Source organism: Arvicola amphibius, chromosome 13 (assembly GCF_903992535.2).
Source record: "Arvicola amphibius chromosome 13, mArvAmp1.2, whole genome shotgun sequence".
In the NCBI taxonomy this organism is placed as follows: domain Eukaryota; kingdom Metazoa; phylum Chordata; class Mammalia; order Rodentia; family Cricetidae; genus Arvicola; species Arvicola amphibius.
In genome coordinates this window covers 71,892,596-71,912,524 of record NC_052059.1, presented here as the reverse complement: position 1 = coordinate 71,912,524, position 19,929 = coordinate 71,892,596, and the positions used below count along the sequence as shown (strand labels likewise).

Sequence of the window (19,929 nt, the reverse complement as noted above, 5' to 3'; positions counted from 1 at the left end):
CGGGACACTAGGAATGGTAGACCCTTGGGTCTCACTTATCTGCCTCACTCATGGGAACTTTGGCATCGTCTATACCTCCAACTTTTACACTCAGTGCTCAACTTAAAGGCTTCTAAATTTGTCTCTGAAGTCAGATCTGGCCTAAATATTTGTTAGATATTGCTTTCTGTTCCTGATCCACTCTCTTTTTTCTTTCTTTTTTTTTTTTTTTTTTTTTGGTTTTTCGAGACAGGGTTTCTCTGCAGCTTTTTTAGAGCCTGTCCTGGAACTAGCTCTTGTAGACCAGGCTGGCCTCGAACCTGATCCACTCTCTTCTTTCTTGTTCACTGATGACTTTGCCTTGCATTCAGTACTAACAGTTGGATCTCTGGTAGGGTTATCCAGCTCTGACCTTTCCCCTGGATGTGAGGCTTCCTATCTCGAGCACAGCCCTTTCCTTGAAGTCCTGGGTACCAGGCGACTGAGTCTCTCTCAGCTGCAGATTCCTTGGTCCCTCTTCTTCCACGAGGACACACTGAAACAGCTTGTGCCCACTCAGTCTGATCCTCCCTGGATCCCTGGGATGCCAGCATATTCAGGCCTTGGATCTTCTTTCTCAATCTTCCTCTACTTCATTTTTGGGAGCTGTGTTATACACCTCTTATCTCCTATTGGGATATCTTTTGGAGCCCCACAGACCACTCCTTTTAAATCAAATCTCTGCTCAGTATTCCTTGGACCAGGCAGTCGGGGAACAGAGAAAAGATTCTCCACTTTCTTTCCTCTTGCTCCCAAGCCTGCTTGTGTCTGTCTGCTCTCTAAATGTCCTGTCTGTTTGTGGCAACATGCAGGTCTGATGGAGAAGCCAGCTTCCTCTTGCTCAGCACACCAGTTTTCCTTACTTAACTCCTGTTTAATTCTGTGTGGATGTTTCTTGTTAGCTCCAGGGAGTCGACTTGGATCCACCTCGAACAGCGTTTTGGCAGGTCCAAGCAGCACCTGACAGTGCTACAGAGCCTGGACAATAAAGTAGAACAGCAGCTACCCCAGAATGTGGCCAGCACTCCAGCTTTCTCGCCCCCCCCCCCAAAGATTGTGATGTCCAGGTCAGCATAAAGTGGTCTCAAGACCACGGTGTCCTGATCCCTGACTCATCTGCTACCCTTTCTAAAGCCTCCCCGTTTTATAATAAACCAAAGGGAGGAATATCAGTATTCAGGCGTCTGTCCTGGCCTGCCCTCGGGGGCACTGCAGCCACTAAGAGCGCCTTCTGTGCACAGATACTACGTTCCCTTTCAAAAGGTGGGGTTTGTCCACCTTCTCTCTATTTCCCTCTTTCTCTCTCTATCCCTCTCCCCGTCTCCTCTCTCCTTCTCTTCCGCCACCCTTGTCCTTAGGGACAGGTCTCTACACCCCTCTCTGCCACCTTCTCTGCCCCTTCCCTCTCCTTTTTCAATAAACCTCCCTGCTGCATAGTGTGACTTCTCTTTGTGGCATTTAAAAAATTACAACAGTATATTCTAACAAAAATAATCTTAAATTTTCCATATCAATGTAAAATATTTAAAACTAGCAGTTGCTGTTTTAAAAGTAGATTCCATAATTTACCCTTTCATCCTGTCACAGCACAGTACAGAATTGTCCTTTGAGCCCCGATATGGCAACCCTCAGCTTAGCCCGTATCTCAAAACTTTTCTAAATCCATCCCCCTAACCAATCACAAAGGCTCAGAAATGACATGTTAAGTAGTCACAGCAACTACCCTTCTTCTCTGGTACTGGTTTTCTATATTACTTAGACTTTTTATCACAGTGGAAAACTCCTGAGAGAAGTCATTTAAAAGGAGGAATATATTTATTTTGGCTTCTGCTTCAGTCCATCATGGTGTGGAGAGCAGAACGGAACAGAACAACTCACCCTCCACAGCCAGGAAACAGAGAGCAAACCCCAGGCTTTCTCCTTTCCTCCCTTGCTTTGTAACCAGGCTCTCAGCCTATGGGATGGGGCCACTTATATTCAAGGTGAGTCTTTCCTCCTGTAGTCAATTCTTTCTGAAAATACATCATGGACAAACTCTGAGATGGGCTTTATCAACTTTAAGTGTTTCTCATGCCAATCAAGTTGGTAATAAAAATTAACCATCACAATTCTCGTGGGGGCACTTGGGAAATAGGCTATTTAGACGAATCTAGAAACAGTGAGTTTTTAGATGTAGGGAAAGGGTGGATTTTCCTAAGAGGTATTTTAGGTACAAGGATCAGTTTATCTCTGTTCTCAGGGTTAAGACTGTGGGCAAGATGGGGAACTCAAATGGGGATGACAGAGTCAAGATGTTTGTAGCTTTCAACACCTAGGAATAAGAGCACAGCCTGATGAAATATCCAATCAGAATGAGCTAGTAAGGGGAAATTAAATCAGAGACCCAGACAGGAATCAGTTAAAAATTGAGCCTAAGACCTAAAACCCAAAAATCTGCAGGATTTTGAAGCTCTTAAGAATTCAAGTGCTTAGTAACAAAGAATCCCTGAAATGAAGGCAACCTTCTCCTCACCCTGTATTTCCAATAAAGGCCTGCGCCCATTTGGGGGTCACCGGTAAAGAGATAAAGAGCTTCTGGTGTGTCAAACCAAAAACAAGGTGCTGGGGTGACCTAGTGTCTTCTCTTGACCTAGGCAAAGGGACCGTGTTACAATATTATAATATGAAGAGATTTGTTAGAACAATGGGTTGAGGCATGGAGCTCTTTTGTTTGTTTGTTTTTCAAGACAGGGTTTCTCTGTGTTGCCCTGGAACTCACTTCCTGAATCAGGCTGCCTTTGAGATCTGCCTGCTTCTGTCTCCTGAGTGCCAGGATTAAAGGTGTATGCTACTGCCACCGCGCAGGCCAGCATGGAATGTTATGAACATATCTCTTGAGCCACTGATCTCCTAGCTTCCGGATGTTATTCTTTGAAATTGTTCACTCACTAAAACTGTCAAGCGTTGGTGCCATGTCTCGGCCTTCAGAACATGCATGTGAAGAGGTAGCTCACTTGACTACTACCCCTTTATGGCCATGGGCCTGATGGATGGCAAAGGACCCTTCAGAGTTAGCTCTGAATGAGTCCAGGCTTATTTGTTCTTTCCTTTGAGCTCTTAAGGCCGATACTTAGTAGCATCAAGAACACACAGGCAAGAATGGATGGAGTCCATCCCACACTTTGCTATCTTTGGCTAACTCCCTGAGTATGCCCCTTGTAACTCACTCTCTGTCTCATGTTTTCTCAACTGTGACACCTTAATTTTGAGTTCAGTCATTCTTTGCTAGATGTAGCAATGGTTTGCATTACGGGGTGTTAGCTTCCCACTAGAGTCAGCAGCATACTCATAGCTGACAACCCAAACTTACCACCCCAGTTGGAAAGCACTGCTCTGTTCAAGTAGGGAGGCCACGCAGTAAACTGAGCATGTGTCCTGGGCTAGCTATGCTCAGACATTTGTACCATTTTTTTATATGACCCTGAACTATTTTCTGCTAAATGTTACTAATTTCCCAGAGGCCCAATTTTCCCACTCAGAGAAAATAAAAATAAGAGTCCCAGAGCCTGTAAAATGGTTATAGTGCTTGGCACCTGAACATTCCAATACCTATGTGTTATTATTAATCCATGTCCCCTAAGGGCTCTACCCTTGCCTTGAAGATGACTACAAACTGCCCTTAACTAGCTTAGAAAATACTGTGTGTGATCTGACCTTGCCACTCCAGCTTTCTTCTCTACTCCAAACTTGACACCAGACTGTTGACTGCTTGAGCTTTCAGGGGAACAGCCAAGTTTTTTATGGCTCCTGTGGTCTCTGAATGCATTATGCTGTTCCCTTCATCTGGACTCTCTTGCTGTCCCATGACTAACTCCTCCACACCCTCTAGGTCTCAGATTGAATATCATTAGGTCCAAGAGGGTTTCCATCCCCAGGTCTGAACCAAAGAGTCGCTTTTGCAGTTTACTGATGCCTGCACTTCCCATCATCATGCGTGGTCACTGCCTGGTTATGTCTGAATCACTCTGCAAATTTTGATCTGTGAGGTAAAGGATGCGATCTTGCACAATATTGAGTCTCCAAAACTAAACCCAGTGTTGGACATCCATCAGAGACTACGTAATATTTGTCAGATCCATGATGGAATTTCCAACTGTTTTAGCACCAATATGGAAAGAGAGTTTTTCTCTTCCCAGCGGTTAGCCGTATACTAGCCTTTCCATTTGAACAGAGAGAAAGTACAACCACGTTTCACTTATCAAATACGATATGGAAAAGATCAGGCTTTCCCCACTCCTCCAGCTCCCTAGTTTCTCTCCTGAAGGCACCTGTGTTATCTGTCCTCACTCATGTAACTTTCTAGAGATGGTCCAACTGCTGTGGGACAATGGTCTTGTACCCTGTAGAGATTTGTCAGTTGGCCGGGCGGTGGTGGCACACACCTTTAATCCCAGCACTCGGGAGGCAGAGGCAGGCGGATCTCTGTGAGTTTAGGGCTAACCTGGTCTACAAGAGCTAGTTCCAGGACAGGCTCCAAAAGCCACAGAGAAACCCTGCCTCAGAAAAAAAAAATTGTTAGTTGCATTTGTTTAATAAAATGCTGATTGGTCAGTAGCCAGGCAGGAAGTATGGGCAGGGTGACCAGAACAGGAGAACTCTGGAAATTGGAAAGGCTGTCTGAAATTGTCCCCCAGCCGCAACCACAGAGAAAGAAAGATGCGAATGCTTCACTAATAAAGGTACCAAGGCATGTGGCTAACACAGACAAGAATTATGGGTTAATGTAAGATGGTAAAAGTTAATAAGAAGCCTGAGCTAATAGGCCAACCAGCTTATAATTAATGTAATGTAATGTGTGTGTGTGTGTATGTGTGGTTTTTTGTTTGGTTGGTTTTTTTGTTTTGTTTTGTTTTGTTTTCTTTGCTGAACAGCTGCAGGATCAGACAGGACAGAAATCTCTGTCAACAACAAACTGTGCCTTTTATTATTATTGATTTATTTCTGAGACAAGTTCTCATGTATCCCAGGGTGGCCTCAAACTCTATAGCCCGGAACGTCTCTGTTATCTTCCTGCCTCCATCTTCCCAAGTGCTGGCCGTCTACCAGCATGCCTGGCTTATGGAATACTAAGAATGGAACCTGGGTTTCTTGCATGCTCTGTAAATACTCTACCAACTGAGCTATAACCCCAGCCCTAACGATGCATTTTAAAAGGAGCCTTTGTAGTTTGGCTCCTGGGGTTTCTAAGTGCCACCTCACGAGGGGGATTCCAGTTTAGACGGTCTGCAGTGTCTGAACATGCACAAACAAAGAGCAGACATGGAGACGGCGTGCCTGGTGCAGTGGTTCTCACCCTTCCTCCTGCTGTGGCACTTTAATGCAGCCCCTCATGTTGTGGTGACCTCAACCATAAAATGGTTTTTCTTGCTACTCCCTAACCCTAAATTTGCTACTGTTATGAATTATCGTGTTGACTCCTGTGTTTTTCCATGGTCTTAGGTGACCCCTGTAAAAGGGTCATTCAACACCCCAAAAGGTGATGACCCACAGGTTGAAAACCACTGCACTACGGCTGCTGTGATCTACAAAAAGCTCACCTTATCCCCTACTGCCTTGAGAAATCAAAAGGGAAGGCAGAGCCAGCTTCAGGCTCCCTCTGCCCTCCTCAGTAGAGGAAGGAACTTCAGAGCTTAGTCATTTCCCACTGGGTTGGGCTCTACCTGGGAGTCTTAGTCACCACACAGGTGCCTAGGAGGGAGAGGTGCTGCCTGACATGACACACTGTTTGTCCAGGAAGGAGTTTAAGCCCTAGGGGAAAATATTGGGGTTCCAGGGACCATTCCAAGGCATGCTATGTGGATTTTGGAGTCCCAGGCCAACAGCAAAACCTCAGAAAATGAAGAGTTCAAGGCTCATCTTCCTCTCTTTCCCCTTCCTTCCCTGCCCGGAAGGCGCATCATCATTGACCTCTCAGTGAGCTGACTTCCTCAGCTACCCAAGAGGACTTGAGTAAATTCCCTGCTAGTTCTGGAATATTAGATGTTATTTCTCGTCTTCTCTCTCCTAGTTGAGAATTAAGTCTAGGGTGTAAGAAGGCATCAATGAGAGTGCTGACTCTCAGGGCAGTGCCGACTGCTGACCATGCCAGGGGCTTCCTGGAGCAGGCCAGAACAGCTCACCCCAGGAATGAGCTGGACTTTAAGATGGGGATTTCCCTTCCGCTCGACTTTCACATCCTCCCAGCATCCTCCCAGCAACCATTTTCACTTGTGCTGATCTGTACTGTGATAGACTGAATAATGTCCCCTCACGATGTCTGTGTCCTCAGCCCTGGAATGTATGAATGACACATTGCCTTGCACTGCAAATGAGACTTTGCGATACCGAAAGCACTGGGATGAGGACATTATTCCAGATTATGTAACCGAACCCAATGCAGTCGCCAGTGTCCTTCTAAGAGGAAAACAGAAGAACTAAAATGAATGAAGGGGCTGCTACCATGAAATCAGAGATTAGAGTAATATGAGCCAGGGAATACAGCTTCTGGAAGCTAGCGAGAGCAAAGAAATGGATTTTTCCTAAAGCTTTTCTTTAATCCTTTTGACACATTTTGTACTTTTAACCTTAGAAATACAAAGTAATACATTTGCATGCTTATACCCAGTGTGCTTAGGGTATGGATTTGAGAGAGCATCATTCAGGCTACCACAGCAAAAATGTGAAATTAATGTGGATGTTAGTATCACGAGTAGGGTGTTCCTGTAATAAATACTTTAAAAAGAAAAACTGGGGCTGGAGAGATGGCTCAGTGGTTAAGAGCACTGACTGCTCTTCCAGAGGACCCAGGTTCAATTCCCAGCACCCACACGACAATTCACAACTGTAACTCCAGGATCCAACACCCTCACACAGACATACATACAGGCAAAAATGCACATGAAATAAAAATAATTTCTTTTTATTTTTTAATTTAATTTAATTTTATTTTTTGGTTTTTTGAGACAAGGTTTCTCTGTGTAACAGTTCTGACTATCCTTGACCTCAATCTGTAAACCAGGCTAGCCTCGAACTCACTGAGATCCACCTGTCTCTGCCTCCAAAATGCTGGGATTAAAAGCATGCACTACCACCACCTGGCATGAATAAATTTTTAAGTGAGTGAAAAATCAAACGGGGGCTGGAGAGATGGCTCAGTGCTTAAGATAGCTCATCAGTTGGCTTCCAAAGGACCTGGGTTCCATATTTAGCACCCACATGGCAGTTCACTCTATCTGTGATCCGGTTCCAGGGACTTTGGCACCCTCACACAGACACACATGCTGGCAAAACTCCAATGTACATAATGAATAAAATAAATAAAAAACAAATAGTGGGACTAGAAAGATGGTTCGGGAGTTCAGAGAACTTACTGCTCATGCAGAAGGCAGAACTCAGGTCCAAGTGCCCACATTGGACAGCCTACAACAGCCTCTAACACTGGTTCTAAGGGGTTCAAGGCCCTCCCTTTAACCTCTAAGGATACCTGCATGCACATGGTATACATATATAGGCACACACATCTTTAAATCTCTAAATAGCAGAATGCCCAATAAATGGGAAGTTTTCAAGGGGTGGAATACAACACTTACAAAGTGTTAAAAATTCTGCTGGTAGCCGGGCGGTGGTGGCGCACGCCTTTAATCCCAGCACTCGGGAGGCAGAGGCAGGCGGATCTCTGTGAGTTCGAGACCAGCCTGGTCTACAAGAGCTAGTTCCAGGACAGGCTCCAAAGCCACAGAGAAACCCTGTCTCGAAAAAACAAAAAAGAAAACAAAAAAAAAAAAAAAGAAAAAAAAATTCTGCTGGTGAGAGATTGAAGTGATCACAGAGGAGAAACCTACATCATTTGGAGCTACCAATATTATTATTATTGCTGTTATTATTCTCTCTTTGTTATGAGAGAGGGAGCACAGTGTGTGGAAGTCAGAAAGGACAACATTGGGGACTAAGTCTCTCCATCTGTCTGAGCCAGGTCTCTTTTGTTTCTGCTACTGTGCTGCTTATACTAGCTTCCGGGAGGTTATGGCACCTCTGCCTCACACCTCACCCTTATAAACGTGTATTCGCCACCACCATATCCAGCTTTTTATGTGGATTCCAGGGATTAAACACAGATTGCTGGAGTTTTGTTGCAAGTACTTCTACCCATTGAGCCAGCTTACACACACACACTTTTTGGTTTGTTGTTTGAAACAGTTTCAGTGTAGCCTAGGCTGGCCTCAAACTAGATGTGTAGCCAAGAATAACCTTGAACTTCTGATCCTTCGGCCTCTACCCCTAGAGTGCTGAGATTATAGGCATGTGCCACCGGTTACAGTTTATGTAGTACTGGGGTCAAACCCTTCATTGAGGCTAGGCAAGCACTCTAGTAACTTAGGCACATCCTCTTGCCAAGAAACGCATACTGTCTTGGGCAATATCTAAATCATGACAAACAAAATATGGGTACAAATAAGGACATCACAAATAGTTCTTGTTAGGGCTTGTAAGGAAATGAGAAATGGTTTATTAGAAACTGTAACAAGGGGATAGAAATTGCTAAATAGCTGAATTGTGTCTGACAGTTCTATGGAAAGTAGAAGTTATAAATGAAGAGGAGGAGATGGCGGTGATCAGGTGGGGAGCAGGGTTGTGTTGGGCAGCCTTTGGTTAGAGCCTTAGACTAATCGGGGGCCAGTGTGTATAATCCATTAGGCTGAGTCCAACGGAGCTCCTCAACATGGGATTTGTTAAGCCATAATGATGTCTCTTATCTAGTGAAGTTAATGCATTTGTCACATGAATGATCCATACTATTTGTTTGAAACGATATCCCTGTATCTGTTATGCTGCCTTTAAATCCAGGAGCCTACTGCAGAAACCTCCGGAGTTATGGAGTACAGACAGCCCTACCACACCCAGTCTCATAAATTTATTCTTTCTGTTGAGTCTTTGGAATTTCACCCCCAAATCATACTTGTTTCCCAGCCCTTCCATGCCTGCACCCAACCCTCATGACCTCTTCCCCCAAAAATATTAAAAAGTAAAACAAGTCTAATTTGTGTTATCTGTATACTCACTGGAGCATGGTCAAACTCTCTGGGCCTGCCCCTCAAGTAGACCTGAGTTGCTCCCCTCCTGCACCCCCACCAGAAGTGGTCATCTACTGAGAAGAACTAGCTTCCGGGGGCGTGTAATGGGGATGGTAAAGTTTGTCACAGAAGCCTCCTATGTCCCTCTTTCTAAACTGTATCTGATTCATCGATACCACTGCAAAAGGCGCTTCTTTGCTCTTTACAATCAGCAGAAGCACGGATTATGGACTTTCCACAAGTTCTCTGCTCATAGCACAGACCACAAACCTGGCCCCAGCCGCAGCACAACCACCGACCTAGACAAGGCCCTTGAAGACAGTCAGGCCACAGATACCAACCTGGTGACAGCGCAGGCCACTCAAATCAATATGGCCCCCAGTCAATGGACATCAACATGACTTCAGGAAGCAGCCCAGACTATGGACATCACAGGCATCAATGCGGATTCTGACATGGCCCTTGGCAGCAATACAGATCCGGATATCACCAGATGGCGGTGCAAAACCCTCACAGCAGCCTGATCCTCCCTGCACCATCCCCTTCTCTCTCTCTCTCTCTCTCTCTCTCTCTCTCTCTCTCTCTCTCTCTCTCTCTCCACCACTCATAGTGGTGGGTGGGCAGCGTGCTGGCCTGTGTGTCATCTGTCCACCTGTGCTGCAAGGCAGCCTTCTCATAAGATTCTTAAGAATTTAATGTCTATGTCACAAGTTCCAGAACAACCCACTGTCTAATGTCAATAGAAATACTAGCAGCTTAGAGGAAAAGGAACAAAATCAGAAGGCTGCTTCCCAGCATTTGGGAAGAGATGGGTTCGTTGGAGGCAAGCCTGGGAAGACAGTCAGACCCTTCTCACAAACAAGGGGTGTGTGTGTAGAGAAAGGAAGGCTGTTGGATTCCTGTTGGGCAGGACACAGTCTGGCAAACTTACTGTGCACAATGGGTGCACATCTGTGCTTACTGGTGTAAGCCACAGACTGGTGGCTAACTTTCAGCCTTCCATTTTATCCTGTTTTGAACGGGAATGTCTAATATTATCTTCTATCTGTTCCTGAGAGCAGATATTTTCTTTTTTAAGTTTTACTGGTTTACAGGTATAAAGGAAGTATGCCTTAGGATGGGTTATGCCCAACATCTCACCCACATCTTATTTAGATTATTCATATTATGAAATGATGAGATTTAAATGGGGATTTTGTACTTGAGCAGATGTAGTGGGCTTGAGTTTTTTGAGGATGTTGGGATGAGGTAAACATATGAGACAAATATGAATCTTTGGAAGTTAAAGGACAAAGTGTGGTACACTGCCTCTATACTATCTATCCCAGTGGTTCTCATCCTTTGAGTCATGACTCCTTTGAGGTTGAACAGCCCTTTCACAGGGGTTGCCTAAGATCATCAGAATGATTCACAACAGTGATAAAGTCACAGTTATGAGGAAGCAGTGAAAATAATTTTATGGTTGGGGTCACCACAACACAAGGAACTGTAGGAAAGCGTGGTGGTGTTAGGAAGGTTGAGAACCATTAAGAGATAGATTCTCATCCTTGGAACCTGCGACTGTGCTAGTGTATATGCTAAAGGAATTAGGAGATGTGATTAGGCATTTTTTCCTTTTTCTCTTTCATGTGTATTTATATTGGTGTGTGCACATGCCTGTGTGTTTATGTATGTGAGAGAGTTTACATATATGTGGTACAAATGTGCATGTGGACATGCATGAAGAGGCCCAAAGTCTTGCTCAGTTGCTTTCCATCTTGTTCATTAAGGCAGGATCTCTCAGTTGAACCAAGAACTCACCTGTATGTCTACTCTCGCTAGCCATTTTGCTCCAGTGAATCCACATCTCAGCCTTCTGAGCTGTAGAATTCCATACATAGAAGTTACCACACCATCTGGCATTTACATGGATTCTAGGAATACAAAATTCAATCCTCACATTTAGTGACAAGCACTCTAACCACAAAGCCAGCTCCTCAAACCCAAAGACTTGAGGATAGAGATATTATTTTAGAAATACTGAGTGATGCCAATGTAATCACAATGCTTAAGTGGATAGTTGTAAAGGGGAATCAAAGAAGGCGTGGTGGCAAATGTCCATAACCTCAGGACGCAAGAGGAAGATAAATAATCCTACATTACTCTGGCTACAGCAGAGCCACGTGTTGAGACCCTGTCTCAGAGAGAGAGAGGAGATGAAAAATCAGAATGAGTGAGAAAGATGTTAGCAGAGGCAAAGGTCAGAGATGCTGGGTCAGAAGCCAAGAAACTAGAGCTGCTTCTAGAAGCTGGAAAAGGGAATGAAATGGATTCTCTCCCAAGAACTCCTGGAAGGAACCCCACACCGATGCCCAGTTTAAATTTTTGACCTTGAGAATTATAAGGTAAGACATTTGAGTTATTTGAAGTCACTAAGTTTATAGTGGCATGCCGTGGAACAATGATCTCGTGCCCTGTAAAAATTTGTTACTTGTATTCTAATAAAATGCTGATTGGCCAGTAGCCAGGCAGGAAGTATAGGCAGGGCAACCAGGCAGGAAGTAGAGGCAGGGCAACCAGAACAGGAGAAACTTTGGTCAACAGTGGAATGTTACACTAGCAAAAAAAAAAAAAAATTAATAGACTTTGTGGGAGGATTCCCAAAATGATTCCTCTGTGTAGCCCTGGCTATCCTGAAACTCACTCTGTAGACCAGGCTGGCCTTGAACTCACAGAGATCCGCCTGTCTTTGTCTCCCAGTGCGGGGAATAAAAGAGTGGAGCACCACAAGCCTGGCCTAAAAACCTCTTCCCTTCCCTTATTAAGCTCCTGACATACCTTTCCACTTTTCTTTTATTTAATCTTTAGGGTTTTTGATTTAAGATTTGTTCCTGTCTTTTAGTTATGCACGTGTCAGTGTGCACACACGTGAGCACAGGTGCACACGTGAGCGCAGGTGCACACATGTGAGCACAGATGCACATGTGAGCGCAGGTGCACACGTGGGCGCAGGTGTACACGTGAGCGCAGGTGCACACACGTGAGCGCAGGTGCACACACGTGAGCGCAGGTGCACATGTGTGGACTCCAGAAGTGCCAGACCCCCTGGAGCTGGAGTTACACGCAGTTGTGAGCCTCAAAATGTGGGGTCTGGGAACTGAACTTGGGTCCTCTGGAAGAGTAATACATGCTCTTAACTGTTGATCTATCTCTCCAGCCCTAGTGTTTAGGTTTTCCGAAGTTTATGTATTGTTTGTCGTTTGTGGGGGCAAGTAGTGCAAATCCGTGGAGGTTAGAAGACAAGTTGTTGAGAGCCAGTTCTCTCCTCCCACCATGTGCGTCCTAGGGATTAAACAGGTACCGTTCATCCCCGGAACCTTCTCACTGTTCCCCTTCCACCTTCTCTGGACTTTCAGGAGACGCTACAGCTAACCTCTCCCTAAGCCTCTATCGAGTGTTTCCTTGGTACTCTTTTTTTTTGGTTCAAGTGATTTTTGCTTTTCGTTCAGGATGATCGAGGCCACAGTCTAGCTGGCCTGAGAAGGTGCAAGCAGCGGAGGCCTCACTGGGGAGGCTGGAGGAGCACTGACTCCCTGCTGGCAGAGACCTGGTAAGCAATGTCCTCACAGCTTCCAGCTTGTGCAGCTCAATCAAGCCATCACCTGCGGTGGCCAATGAGCTGGCGAGCAGCCACCCTCAGCAGAGATAATGGTTACCTTCTTCTGCTGCTCAGACTTTTCTACCACAAATCTGGCCCTCTCGGCTTCCTCCACTTCCTGCTGAGCCACCTGTTTGGCTTCCACTGCTTCTGTGAACTTCCCGAAGGTCATGCGGGATGAGCCCAAACGTTCCTGCTCTCTCTGTAAGGTCATCGCTCTCACTGGGAGATGAATTCTCCAGCATCAAAACGAGCCACCACCGACTTATCTCTGTGGTGATGAATGGCAGCACCTGCTCATCATAGGCCTCACCGATGCTGGTGTCAGTACCAGGAAGTGGTCTGGCCAGCGGCCGGAAGAGGGTGCGTAGTGTGATGTTGACGTTCTGCAAATCTTTGCTACCAGTGACAACTGGTACATCCCGTGCACACCAGTGGCAGTCAAAGATAACTGTTTCTGTACCCTAGGGATGAGAAAGTGAGTCCCTCCCCATACCACCGTGTACTGTACTCCACCGAATAGGTCAAGGATGACAGCTCTGTGCCCAGCTTACTTCACCACACCTCCTGCAACTGCTTGTTAGGCGGAACTTTCCATTGGACTCAAACCCTTTGGCAGCCATGATTCCCTCTGTCGCACCTACTCACTCCTGTCTCACGCTGACCTCCCCAGGAACCCCCCAGCCTCGCACCTCCTTGGTACTCTTTACCATCTCCAGTTTCCCTACCCTACTCACATCTGTCTCTCCCTTTAGCTGATGATTTTAAACCCTATATGTTAAAATCACATGGGGGAAATTTTGAAAAATATTCACGTTCCATCTCAGACCTCACTAAATCAGACTTTCTTGAGATGTAGCTTAATGAGATTTAGGTAGTGTTTAAAAACTCCCAAGGTGGATCTTTTTTGTTTCGTGTTTTGGATGAAATGTAGTTTTACTATTTAGCCCAAGCTGGCTTCAAATTCATGGTCCTCCAGTCTTAGCCTACCTGAGTGTTGGGATCAAACGTGTGTAGGGATCAAACGTGTGCCAGCCTCCTTTCCCTCTTTTTTTCTCTCCTTTTCCCACCTGCCACTCTCCATATTCTTCCTCAGAATTATTTTATGTGTATGAGATTTTACTGGAATGTATGTCTATATCAAATGCATGTCCTGTGGCAGTTAAAAGAAGGCATTGGATCCCCAGAAATGTTATAGCTGATTGTGAGCTGCCATGTGAGTTCTGGGAATCAAATCTGCGTCCTCTGCCAGAGCAACAAGAGCTCTTAACCACTGAGCCATCTCTCCAGCCCCTCCAGCAATTCTAATATGTCTCCAACACGGAGAACACATGCCAGCCTGCTGCTCTGTGGTTTCCTGATGTTAACATGACAGAGGATCATCTGGATACTCTGAGCAGGGATGTGCAAGACTCAGGTCATCTGATGCAGGCTCAGGCTTGCTCCTCTAACAAACTCCCCAGACATTCCTATCAGTTGCCATGTGGAACATGGGGGGACATTCCCACAGCCCTTCCATTTGACCCCCTACACCACCACGTTATTCTCAACTTTTATACATATCGGAATTACCTAGGAAAGTTCACTAAAAAATATAGTTGCCCAGATACTAGTCCAATTTTTTTAATTTTTAAGATTTTTATGTGTTTGGGTGTTTTGCTTGCATACATGTCTCTGTACTGTGTACTGTGCCCAAAAGGACCAGGAAAAGGTGGTGGACCCCCTGGAACTGGAGTTACAGATAGCTGCTAGCCATGCGGATGCTAGGACTTGAACCTAGGTCCTCTAGAGGAGCAGTCAGTATTCTTAACCACTGAGCAATCTCTATAGCCCAGTTTTTTAAAAAATAAATAAATTTTTATTTAATTCATTCATTTATTTTATATCCCAACCACAGTTTCTCTTCCATCCTTTCCTTCCATTCCCTCCCAACCCACCACCTCCAAATCCACTCCTCTGTCTCTGTTCAGAAAGGGGCAGGCCCCCCATTGGTGTCAACAAAGCATGGCACATCAAGTTGAGGTAGGACTAAGCTCCTCCCCTTGTGTAAGGTTGAGCAAAGCAATTCAATATGAGGAATAGATTCATGGAAGCCAGCCACCACCATGTCTGGCTAGAACTATGTTTTAGATCACTGTTAGTCTAAATGTCTCCATTCCATTGTTTCTCCTGTATTTCTCAGCTGTGAGAGATGAGAGAGAGAGAGAGAGAGAGAGAGAGAGAGAGAGAGAGAGAGAGAGAGAGAGAGAGAGAGAGAGAGAGAGAGAGAGAGAGAGACAGAGGAGAAGGCTCAAAGAAGTAGTCAAGGTCTTGACTCAGGGACTTTGAGAGAAGAACTTTTGATGCCTTTACCTCAGGACATTCTAGGATACTTCTGATCGCTTTCTGGGCCCAGGAATGGCAAGAGTGGTCACATTCCAATGGAGAGTAATGACAGTACAAACAGTTGTTGATTTTACATGGCCAGCCCAGTGGGACTCAAAAACTTAGACCTTTTGAGATACACTCTCTCAGTCTTTGATGGGGAAGGGTGTGTAGGAATGGGGAACAAGACAAAACTGGAGTTAGGGCCAACACTCATCACCAAGACAGGTAAGGAAGAAAAACATTCAAGTTGTAGCTACAACATTCCGCTCTCCCAGCTTATACTTGCTCTAGAAAGAAAGCATTAAAGGAAGCATAATGTATGGATAAGAAGAGCCTGCTGAGCCTGGCCATGGTGGCGCACACCTTTGATCCAGTACTTGGGAGGCAGAGGCAGGAGGATCTCAGTGAGCCTGAGGCCAACCTGGTCTACAGCGTGAGTTTCAGGACAGCCAGGACTACACAGAGAAACCCTGTCTTGAAAAAACAAACAACAAACAAAAAAAAAATAGGAAAAAGAAAAAGAGCCTTCTGAGAAATGTGATTTTCTATAAAGAGATTTTGGACACCTGGCAGACTACAGAAAGGAAGGCCTTGGATGGGATGAGAAGACATTCGCGACAGTGCTAAAAGCTGCATCTCCGGAGCTGGCGTGCTAGAATTGCTTATCTAGTAAGTGCATGAGCTCTGCTAAAACACTGCAGTTCTCAGTGTTAGGAAATCACAAGGCCGCTAGAGCCACCATCTGCTGATCCCTTTACACACCAGAGACTCATCCACCAATGTACTGACAGTGCATCTCAGGACAGGAGGTTTAGAAGAATTTCCTGGAGTTAGAACCACAGTCACAGGGCTGAGCAGACCCGGATATTTCAGAGACAAGTGTAGACCATGCAGGCTTGGGTAACATCAAGGTCTAGTGATCATGGTGGTGTGGAAGGTTCTCCCACTAGTTGGGCAGTCAGAGATCATTAGCTGTGTGAGCTTCCCTGAGATCCTGGCCCCCCATTCCACCACCTGTTTAGATATGACTTCAGGGAGAGCACTTACAGTGGAGCCTGTTTCCAGCTTGAAAAATAATATAATGACCTTATCTGTCTAAAGTCAGGATTCTAAACCAAATGATAGTGCTCCTCCTCCAACTCTGAGTCAGCATCGTCTGCTGTATCTGCACAAATTTCCTTTATCTGCGCTGTGCCTTCCTCCCCCTCACCGCGCACAGTCATGATTCACACACTCCGCAGCTCTCTGGAGGCTAATTGAAACAGTTCCCAAACTGGTTTTGCCGGTTCTTAGTCTCATCTAGGCCCAATAATCATTATCAACTTTTTCACACTGCTCTTTGGTGGGCTCCCTGTCATAATAAAGTCCAAATTCCTTCATGTAGCAGAGAAGCCTCTAGGCCCTACATGTTCATTCCTTCGGTCAAAGCTCCCCAGTGCAGAGTATCCCAGCCACCGAACTGCCTATAGGTCACTGAGTGCCCTGCTTGCTGCTCCTCTGCTCGGAGTGCCATCTCTCCTTCCACTCCAGGTTACTTCCTTTCTTAGCCCCTTACTTGTCTCGCATGGCTTCCTCGATGTTTTCTCTTTAGTTGTCTGCTTTCTCACTTGACCTCAGTGAGGCTGTTCATTGCTATACCCAGTATACAACAGAGTGCCAGGCTCTTGATCAAACTCTCAGTAAAAAGTGAATAAATAAAAGATAAATCATTGAATCAAAAAAAACTCTTGAGTCCTCTTCAAGATCCCAAACCTTATAACCTGGGCTAAGAATGCATGTCTTATAACACAATTTTATTGTTGCTTTGAGAAGAGTTTCCTTTGTTTTTAGGTAGGGTTTTGTATTGTCCAGGATGGCCTAGAACTCTTGATTCTCTTGGCTCTGCCTCAAGAATACTAAAATTATAAGTGTGTGTGCCATCATGCCTGGCTTTGTTTTCTACTGGCCCACTCCATGTCTGAATATGATGGACGGCTTCTTTCTTGGTTTTTTTTTAATATTTATTTATTATGTATACTATGTTCTGCCTGCATGCATGCATGCATCATGACCAAAGGGAGGCCCAGTTCTCTTTATAGATGCTTGTGAGCCACCATGTGGTTGCTGGGAATTGAACTCAGTGCCTGGCTTTTTTTAGCCATACACAGAATGAGAGAGGGGGGGGAGGGAAAGAGGGAAGGAGGGAGGGATTTAGAGAGAGAGAGAGAGAGAGAGAGAGAGAGAGAACACTCCTTGGATTAGGAAGACATTAAAGTTAATGAGTTATTTTAGACCTTATATTTATTGAATAAATGCATTCTGTTATATATGCTATCTGTTTAAAAATAATTGTGTTCTGTGCCAGGTGTGGTAGCAAACGCCTTTAATCCTAGCACTCTGAAACAGAGACAGACCTCTGTGAGTTCAAGGCCAACCTGGTCTACAAAGCGAGTTCCAGGACAGCCATGGCTGTTACACAAAGAAACTCTGTCTCAAAAAAAAAAAAAAAAAAAAAAAAAAAAACCCAACCCTAATGCTTAAAAAAAAGAAAAGAAAAAAAAAACCCTAATGAAAAAACAATGCTTAACCAGAACAAGGGCACACACACCACACACACACACCACACCGCACGCACGCACGCACACACGCACGTGCACACACATGCACACACCACACCACGCACGCACTCACGCGCCACGCACGCACACGCGCGCGCACACCACACACAACACCACACACACACGCACGCACGCACGCATGCACGCACGCACACGTGCGCATGCAGGGGCAGGGCGAGGAGTAGAAAGGTAGGGGTGGAAAACGGTACCAGAAAGAACTGTGATACCATATTCCCTTTGAAATGCAAATGATACTGTCTCACATGTAGATATTTACTGAGAACTGTCACATACTTTATCTATGATGCCTCAATTCGGAATTGTGAGTAGAATGTAGAATGAGGGTGTCATTAACTAGACTGTACATATACAGACAGCTTGGAAAGATTTCACTTGTTTGTTTGTTTTGTTTTTAGAGACAGGTCTCTCTACACGTAGACTGTCCTAGAACTCACTACGTAGGGCAGGCTATCCTCAAACTCATAAGAGATCTGCCTCCCTCTACCTCCCAAGGACTAGAATCAGCTTGGAGAGATTTCTTATGTCAAAGGGAAAAACTGGTAATAAAATAATTGAAGAAAAAAAGATAGAAATTTATGAATAGAACATGAATACAATTTGTTTGTTTGTTTGCTTGTTCATTAGGGTTTTTTGAGTTTTTTGGGGGTTTTTTTTTTTGGTTTGGCTTTTTTTTTTTTTTTTGTAGACCAGGTTGGCCTTGAACTCACAGAGGTCCTCCTGTCTCTGTTTCCAAGTGCTGGGATTAAAGGTGTTTGCCACCACACCTGGCACAGAACACAATTATTTTAAAAAAAGATAGCATATATAACAGAATGCATTTATTCAATAAATATTAGAAGTCTGCCATAGTCAGTGATGACCAAAAGCAATGCATTTGACTTCATGGAGTACATAATTTGGTGGGAGAAAAGTACACTCATTAATCAACTGACATAGCAAATGAAACCTCTAGCAAATGAAATGACTAGTGCATCAGAGCAGGAGACACGGCACGATAAGACTGTGAAAACAGAGAAAGGTCCTATGTAGGCACACACAGCCTAGAAAAGACCTAATTGGAAAAATAATCTTGGATGCTGGGCAGTGGGGTCACGTGGTCTCCCAGTACTCTGGGGACAGGGGAGGACAGATCTCCGAGTTCAAGCTCAGCCTGCTCTACAGAGCAAGTTCCAGGATAATCAAGGCTACACAAAAAGATCCTGTCTCATAAAGCCAGGGGGGGGGGGAGAGAAAGGAAGGAAGGAAGAAAAAAGAAAGAGAGAGAAAGAACAAAAGGAAGGAAGGAAGGAAGGAAGGAAGGAAGGAAGGAAGGAAGGAAGGAAGGAAGGAAGGGAAAAAATAATCTTGGAAGTATAAAGAACATAAGGTCAGGAAGAAATTACCAGCAAAAAGAAACATCAAGTGCAGGGGCCCTTGGTAGCAGAGGGTTTCCTAATGAGAGAGTGGCTGAGTAAGGTGAGAAGGGGATGTTCAGGAGCTGAGGGAGGGCACCAAATCACAAGGTCCTCAAACCCATTCACACTTCAGCTGTTCCCTCTATTTAAGTGAGCATTGGACTGGAGGTAGGTATGGGAGGGCATAGAGGAAAGATGAAGTCAGTGAAGGAAACTGGATGGGAAGGAAGCTATGACACCAGCCAGGCAAGAGCTGAGAGTAGTTGGTCTCAGCTAATGGTAGTGGTGGAGATGGAAATAGATCAGCACCACATAAGTCAGGCGTGGTGTCTCGCACCTATAAACCCAGCACTTGGGAGGCAGAAGCAAGAGAGCACTCAATTGTACAGTGAATTCAAGGCTAGCATGGATTACATGAGACCCTGTCTTTAAAAGAAGAGAAAAGGATGGAAAACTTCAAAAGATGTTGTGCAAATTCCTAAGATTTGGTAATAGACAGAATTAAAAGGTCGAGAAGACGGGCAGTGAGGTGGCTTAAAAGATTTCTGGCTTGCATAGTTGTGTGGCTGTGTTGCTATTATTCCAGAGACCAACGGAAGAAACTGAGATTGGAACTGAGAACAGTAAAAGCTGCTGTTTAGGTGGCTATGTGTGACAGTCAACCAGCACGCTAAATAGGCAATAGAAAACACGGGACTGTCCTTGAGACAATGACATTTGGGGACAAGCATTTGTGAGTCATCTGTTGGTGGTGATTTAAGCCTGGGCATGGGTAAGATTTCTTTAGAGAAAGTTTAGGGTAGGAA

The 19,929-nt window shown here is 45.0% G+C and overlaps 1 pseudogene; it reads right to left on the bottom strand.

Annotated features, from left to right (window-relative positions):
- Nucleotides 1-3,733: 3,733 nt before the first annotated feature.
- LOC119799904 lies at nt 3,734-13,367 on the bottom strand (annotated as a pseudogene).
- Between the last annotated feature and the right edge of the window lie 6,562 nt (nt 13,368-19,929).